Genomic DNA, 8758 nt, shown 5'->3' on the forward strand with positions numbered 1-8758 from the left:
ATAAATAACTGATAGCTTTAAGTTGATAATGAAATGTCAATTGAGACACAATTATTCTATTTTTTTTTTGCCCAGCAAAAACAGAGATGCCTTCCAGTAGGTCATAGAAAGGAGATTAACTATTTAATCACCGTTTTAAAAACTGTTGACCATCAGATTTGTGGGTGAATGAAATAACATCTTGTTGAACATTTCCATCAATAAATGTTGCATTTTAGACTATCTTTGCTTAAATAGCTGATGCTTCTGTGACATTTTCCTTGATGAAAGTACTAAAACCCCCAAAAGGAGTCATCATGGATTAAGAAATAACACAAGCATCTTGAAGACAACTGGATTTAAGGAATAAAGCAGAATGCCTAGAGGCACTTTTCCAGGATGCCTGCTTCCTCTGTTTGTGCCAGCCATCTGGGTTCATTTCAATAGGCAGGATCGGGTTTGAGAGTGGGCTCTTGTTATGGGAGCAAAATCTCCTGCCTGGACCTTCTCAAAAAGCCAAGTGCATCCGCTGATCCCTCCAGAGGGGCAATTTCACCCATCCCAGCTGCAGTGTGCATGTTTAGTGTAGCTCCTCATTCAAGGGGAAAGACGATAGGCAGAAATATTCAGAAGCACTTTCGTTGAGGTTTTGAAGAAGGGGAAATGAAGAAAATGTAAACTGAAAAGCATCTACAAAATGAGTGCAAAATCATTGGTGATACCAGTCATTTTCTGACATACACTCCGCCACGTGTAAGTTGGGACAAGTTGAGCCAGGAAGTTACAGTGAGATATACTGTATATATCATCATAATTGTGTAAATGAATGCTGAATTAAAACATCCATATGTGTGCAGGCTTAGGTTTTATTTAAATGGAAAAATAATGTCAAAGCTCATTATTTAGTTACAAACTGAAAAAAAACATCATGGATATGAAATCCCCTGGTCATAAGAATGTAAATTTAACATGACTCGATTCTTAGGTAGTTTGTTTGGAAATGTTGAGAGAAGTTTGGTTTTAGAAAATCAACATTTGATCCGTATTTTAAGTTGTTTTTTTAAAGGCCTTTATTTCAAAGAGAGCTGCCAGCATTCAAAGGAGTAAATATGGATAAAGAGGGTGTAGGGGATGGTGTCTCTTTCTGTAGAGCTGGCTCTAGGAATATGTGAAAACTAAAACCAAAAATTACACGAGTAGGAACATTTCAACTGAAGATAGTCTTTTTTTGTTTGTTTTATATTGAACCATTGATTCAAGAAAAACAATCATTGTTTAGATTTCTGTTTTCATTTCTTGCACATGCTTAGGTCTGTTGTGGAATTATATGTGCACAAACAATATGCCACCCAGAACATGAAATACTGTTATGTTTTAATAGAACAGTATTTCATGTTGGCATATTGTTTGTGCATTGAACATAGTAGTAAAATATGGTATAAACAGGGTCAATGCACCATGGTCTGACAGTTTATTGCATTAGTTTAATAAGGTTTGGCATTCACCTAACTGAATATTCTAAAAGTGAGGTTGGAGTTTATTCTCATGTTTAAAAACATACAAACTGTAGCTTACCAACACTCTTTAAACACAGTATGTAACTGAATTGTGAGTAAACAATTATGAATAGGGCCCATTATCTACTACCTTTTGCGTGTAAGAAATCTGTAAATAGTATCCAGATTCACATGTGTTCAGTTTATCTAAAAAAGAAGATAAAGACTAACGTGTGTGAGGGAAAGGGCCCTTAATATTGGTACTTACAAATAAAAGTCCCAATTCAAGCAAAGCTTGCAGGTGTGTAAAAATGTGCACATCCTTAATTATCTAGTTTGACCTTATTTGCTAGTACATAAACAGCTCCTGTGACTCACTGTGACAGAGACAGAATGATTCTTGGTGATAAATCTCCCAACCTGTGAGGGCACTGTGTAAAAGGAACAGAGTGCCCTGGACTGGATGGCCAGACAATTCATTCCTAGGGTTAGGTTGAAGTCGGCCAACTAGAAAGGGGGTGGAGTTACGGTACACTAAATCATCGACCCGGAAGGGAAACGATGTGACAGCCGCTGATTGGAGGAGCGATTGCAATTGTTAACCAAGGGGTCATGATTGACTGTATATAAGGGGACGTAGTGAGGTGATCTTTTCCTTTGTTATGGTTAATGCTAAACCGGAAGGAGACCCGTATTGTAATCGGATTTTGTTTGTTTTGTCGTGTCTAAAAACTGTTTGTTTGTTGTTATTACACGGCTATCAATGAAAGGCAGACAACGATAATCCAAAGTGCAATGAGTTTTATTTTATAATCCTGGTCTGGTGACCGTAAATAATAATCCCAGGCAATACACAGCAATGTGTATTGCACTGTTCTAAATAAAGGGTTTGCAGTCCCAAATAATAAACACAGTCAAGTTACACACACAATATACAAACACGGTCACCAGTGCTGGGTGTGTGCGGTAGTGCTCGTTGTGCTAATACAATAATTATCATGATATAGGTGCAGTGATGTCCGGGTTGGTGCTGCCCTCTGACGACAGCTCCGGAACAATTAGAGACAAAACAAACAAAGCATCACTTTTCCCCTACCTCCTTTTTGCAGTGAGAGAGGTGCCGCAGAGTTCCACAGGGTTCTCCCTCTTTGAGCTCTTGTACGGTAGACAGCCTTACAACATCCTCAATCTGTTAAAAGGATGGGAAGAGCACAAAGGCTCGTCCAAAATTGTACTGTTCTCCTGCATGTGCTCCTACTAAGAGATCGCCTAGATTTGGTCGGTCATTTGGCCCAGGACAATCTTAAATTGGCTCAGCACCGGCAACAGCAGCATTACAATCAAAATGCAAGAATTCAAACCTTTCGACCAGGAAACAAAGTAATGCCGCTTCTTCCCTCATCGGAATCGAAATTATGTGCTAAATGGCAGGGGACATATGAGGTGATTCGGGCTATGGGAAAGGTGAATTATGAAATTAGACAGCTCTGGCAGGCAAGGGAGGCCTTATTTATACCCCCAGGTGAACTAGAGGATGATTTAGGCGTCTATCTAAAGACCCCTAGCACGAAAATCATTTCGATGGGGGAACAGTTACTTCCAGATCAGCAACGAGAGCTGCGTAAATTAATTGAAGAGCTCAATTATGTTTTTTCTGACTTGCCCAGTACAACTAACCTTGTTGAATATCATGAATATGCTGCAGCGTACAGTACTGTGCAAAAGTTTTAGGCAGGTGTGAAAAAATGCTGTAAAGTAAGAATGCTTTCAAAAATAGACATGTTAATAGTTTATATTTATCAATTAACAAAATGCAAAGTGAGTGAACAGAAGAAAAATCTACATCAAATCAATATTTGGTGTGACCACCCTTTGCCTTCAAAACAGCATCAATTCTTCTAGGTACACTTGCACACACTTTTTGAAGGAACTCGGCAGGTAGGTTGGCCCAAACATCTTGGAGAACTAACCACAGTTCTTCTGTGGATTTAGGCAGCCTCAGTTGCTTCTCTCTCCTCATGTAATCCCAGACAGACTTGATGATGTTGAGAACAGGGCTCTGTGGGGGCCATACCATCACTTCCAGGACTCCTTGTTATTCTTTACGCTGAAGATAGTTCTTAATGACTTTCGCTGTATGTTTGGGGTCGTTGTCATGCTGCAGAATAAATTTGGGGCCAATCAGATGCCTCCCTGATGGTATTGCATGATGGATAAGTATCTGCCTGTACTTCTCAGCATTGAGGAGACCATTAATTCTGACCAAATCCCCAACTCCATTTGCAGAAATGCAGCCCCAAACTTGCAAGGAACCTCCACCATGCTTCACTGTTGCCTGCAGACACTCATTCGTGTACCGCTCTCCAGCCCTTCGGTGAACAAACTGCCTTCTGCTACAGCCAAATATTTCAAATTTTGACTCATCAATCCAGAGCACTTGCTGCCATTTTTCTGCACCCCAGTTTCTGTGTTTTCGTGCATAGTTGAGTCACTTGGCCTTGTTTCCACGTCGGAGGCTTTTTGGCCGCAAGTCTTCCATGAAGGCCACTTCTGACCAGACTTCTCCGGACAGTAGATGGGTGTACCAGGGTCCCACTGTTTTCTGCCAATTCTGAGCTGATGGCACTGCTGGACATCTTCCGATTGCGAAGGGAAGTAAGCATGATGTGTCTTTCATCTGCTGCAGTAAGTTTCCTTGGCCGACCACTGCATCTACGGTCCTCAACGTTGCCCGTTTCTTTGTGCTTCTTCAAAAGAGCTTGGACAGCACATCTGGAAACCCCTGTCTGCCTTGAAATTTCTGCCTGGGAGAGACCTTGCTGATGCAGTATAACTACCTTGTGGCTTGTTGCTGTGCTCAGTCTTGCCATGGTGTATGACTTTTGACAGTAAACTGTCTTCAGCAACCTCACCTTGTTAGCTGAGTTTGGCTGTTCCTCACCCAGTTTTATTCCTCCTACACAGCTGTTTCTGTTTCAGTTAATGATTGTGTTTCAACCTACATATTGAATTGATGATCATTAGCAAGTGTTTGGTATAATTGTTTAATCATACACCTGACTATATGCCTACAAAATCCCTGACTTTGTGCAAGTGTACCTAGAAGAATTGATGCTGTTTTGAAGGCAAAGGGTGGTCACACCAAATATGGATTTGATGTAGATTTTTCTTCTGTTCACTCACTTTGCATTTAGTTAATTGATAAATATAATCTTTTAACATGTCTATTTTTGAAAGCATTCTTACTTTACAGCATTTTTTCACACCTGCCTAAAACTTTTGCACAGTACTGTATATTGACGATGTGGTTATTTACAGCTCCACCTGGCGAGAGCATTTGGCTAGGGTTATGGCCGTCCTTCAGTCTCTAAACAGAGACTCAATATTTGGGATTATAATGAGGAATGGAAGGGTGAAACCCATTGTCACCAAAGTCTAGGCTTTGGTGGACGTGGCAATCCCCTAAACCAAGGCTCAGGTGATGTCTCCACTGGGGTTCGCCGGTTATTACCATAGATTCATCCCTGAGGATGCCACAGTGGTCAATCCCTTAGTTGACCTCACCAAAAAGAGCGCACCAAATTTGATTAAATGGTCAGTAGAATATCAGGGGGTGTTTGATACTATTAAGCAGGGACTCTGACCGGCCCCCACTCTCATCACACCAGATTTCACCAAGAAATTCGTCCTCCACACCGATGCGTCGGATGTTGGTCTGGGTGCGGTTTTGTCCCAAAAGGTAGATGGAGTAAGAACATAAGAACATAAGAAAGTTTACAAATGAGAGGAGGCCATTCAGCCCATCTTGCTTGTTTGGTTGTTAGTAGCTAATTGATCCCAGAATCTCTTCAAGCAGCTTCTTGAAGGATCCCAGGGTGTCAGCTTCAACAACATTACTGGGGAGTTGGTTCCAGACCCTCACAATTCTCTGTGTAAAAAAGTGCCTCCTATTTTCTGTTCTGAATGCCCCTTTATCTAATCTCCATTTGTGACCCCTGGTCCTTGTTTCTTTTTTCAGGTCAAAAAAGTCCCCTGGGTCGACATTGTCTATACCTTTTAGGATTTTCAATGCTTGAATCAGATCACTGCTTAGTCTACTTTGTTCAAGACTGATGAATAGATTCAATTCTTTTAGCCTGTCTGCATACGGAATGCCTTTTAAGCCTGGGATAATTCTGGTTGCTCTTCTTTGCACTCTTTCTAGAGCAGCAATATCCTTTTTGTAACAAGGTGACCAGAACTGAACACAATATTCTAGGTGAGGTCTTACTAATGCATTGTAAAGTTTTAACATTACTTCCCTTGATTTAAATTCAATACTTCTCACAATATATCCAAGCATCTTGTTGGCCTTTTTTATAGCTTCCCCACATTGTCTAGTTGAAGACATTTCTGAGTCAACATAAACTCCTAGGTCTTTTTCATAGATCCCTTCTTCAATTTCAGTATCTCCCATATGATATTTATAATGCACATTTTTATTGCCTGCGTGCAATACTTTAAACTTTTCTCTATTAAATGTCATTTGCCATGTGTCTGCCCAGTTCTGAATGCTGTCTAGATCACCCGTTCTACTTTACTTCTACATTAATACAAATTAATTTGCAGATATCTGCTCAAGAAGTCAGACCTACCCTTATTAAAGTGTACTACAGTTTTTTTTGCAGTTTTCCCATGCTTTTCCCATGGTTATACTATGCATTTACCATAGTGTACTCTGGTTTGCCATGTTTGTTAATATGCTTTACTATACCTCGCTATTCTTTACAATGCTTAGCTATGCTTTACCATGCTTTCACTATGCTGTATTCTACTTTGCTATGCTTTTACTATGGTCAACTTTTATAAAGGTAGAACTCAGTGGCGGAGGTGGTTATTTAGGACAGGTGTGTGGTGCATTGATGGAACTTTGTAGGACAAACCACAAGTTCACTTCCACCAGTGTAAATGTCCCTCACTTTTTTAGAAGCAATAAAACAAGCAACAACAGTTTCTCCTACAGTTTCTTCCAAGTGTGTTGTAGAATAAACCCTTTTAAAAACAAAAAATCCCTGTGTTTTTTTTTATGAAGCGTTGTTTCTGCTCATCCAGATGTCAGTCCCAGGAGGCACTGTTGTCTCAAAACAACATTATTCAGACCAGAAAGGCCCAACTAGTGAGATCATTCTTGAGAATGGAAGCACAGTACAACAGAGTTTCAGGCCACAAGCACAGCAGTTAAAAGAATTTGGCACAAGGTTTATAGAAAGCTGTTTGAATAGCAAATTGAGACTCCAGTTGTTTTTAGTTAACCAGGCTTGCTTTTGTTGATATAGTTTAATGGTTTTTATTCAATGTTTCCCACACATTGCATTATCCTCTATTCGGAGGGAGTAATTTGAAGACCTAATCCCAACTGATGTTTTGCAAAAGACCCAACAGTGAACCATGTGGTATATGATGCTACTTTGGATATCTGATTCCTGATTCATCCAAGTGTTTGTACAAAAATGCTATTTGCTACATTTTCTGAGAAAAGCAAACTGTCGATGTCACATAACTAGTAACAAACAACATACATTCACCTTAGTTCCTAAATGTTAGATTTACAACATTGTCAGTACTAATGCAGAACCCGAAAGATTGCAATAAAAGTTGACCTTTTATCATGGGAGTTCCACTTACTATTTGGTGCTTGATCAATCCCAGTGAACTTCATAAAGGACCATCCTTCATGCAATGACTTAAGGGAAAGCAATTAGGCTGTCACCATTCAAAATGGAGGTGCACGATTGAAAGGGCACCTTCTGAGTTTCTTATAATAGTAGGCATTTAACCTTAGGACCCCCAGGGGTCTTCTATCATTGATGTTTTATAGAGTCACTCTGTCTGTCAGGCTAATTTTGGGTGTAATGAGGTAGTCGGGAGTTTGTTTACAACCAAGTTATTTTAAACACTCATTTTAGAAAGTTAAAAATAGATTAATTGCCAATGAAGTCTTTTCTTCCAGCTAAATTTAGTTTACCTAACAATTGATCTTCTGTTAACTAATATCTACCAATTATTATTATTTTTTTTTTTTTAATTCTGGTTTAAAACCATATGTGAAATAATTTTGTATCCACTTATAATAATTGCTTGGTACAAATGTAATTCAGATTTAAAAATAAGTTTAAACAAATATGTGTTTAAACAAATATGTGTTTTAATCTTACATATTAGTCCAATAAAAGGGACATTGATTTTCAAGTTTTTTATTTGATCAAATAGGATGAAATGAATACAAGCCTATATATACAGTAAATCCTATAGTAAACTGTCCTTTTTATTGCGCTAAATAATGTTGTAAAGTGTGTGTCATACCATTTACAATTTCATGGCTGAAATTAATAATGTAATGGTTGTAGTAAAGTGTTGATTACTGTACGTGCTGTGTAAAAGTAAGTCCTTCTTCACATAGAAGCAAAGCAGAGCTACAACGGAAGACCACTTTTATTACGGAGCGAACACAACATTATTTTAAGAAACTGTACAGGCAAAGGACTCACGCCGCACTGGAGGGAGCAGAGTATTGGAGCAGCGCACACAGAGATGGAGCTACACAACAGAGAGTACATGGTGTCTGTTTTTCTTTGTACTTATGGAGGTATTAAAGGACAGGACAGTGTATGTGAATGTGCATGAAGTATTGAATATTCAACCCAGTAATACGATCTGTGTTTTAAACTTGCACCTGTTATCAGGTTTACAATAACACTCAGAGCAGTCAGCTGGGTTTAAAAAGGAAACTTTATTTACTGTTCAGTGGAGAACAGGTTGGTTCATAATACATATGAGAGAAGAAACTGAGCTTCCACCAAACTCCAGGAGGGGAAGTGGGACCTGGAAACGAAGAACTGTGGATTATAAATGCGTTAGAGTTCCTGAAAGTATAGAACCTGACAGATACTAACCTGTGCAGCAGTGTTGTTGTTCTGTCTCCATTAAGGGTCGGCTGGGAGCAATATGCAGTGCAATACTCCAGTGAACCACCGGTGGGAACCTTAAGCACAAAACCTGTTGTGCTACTTACCTGGTGGTCCTGACCTCACAACGCCATCTGGTGGTCGATCCTGGGAATCTCAAAAGAGAATCAAAAGCCAAAGTACCAAACAAACACTGGGGGCAACTAACTGGAACAACAACAACGACTCACCTGGGAACTCTACGGCTGAGGGTCCACATCCACAGTGGACACGAACCTGGGACACAAGCTCTGGACTGTATTATTTTTTCTTACCGTTATAAAATAAGAACTATTGTGT

This window comes from Acipenser ruthenus, chromosome 4 (genome assembly GCF_902713425.1).
Source record: "Acipenser ruthenus chromosome 4, fAciRut3.2 maternal haplotype, whole genome shotgun sequence".
Lineage (NCBI taxonomy): Eukaryota > Metazoa > Chordata > Actinopteri > Acipenseriformes > Acipenseridae > Acipenser > Acipenser ruthenus.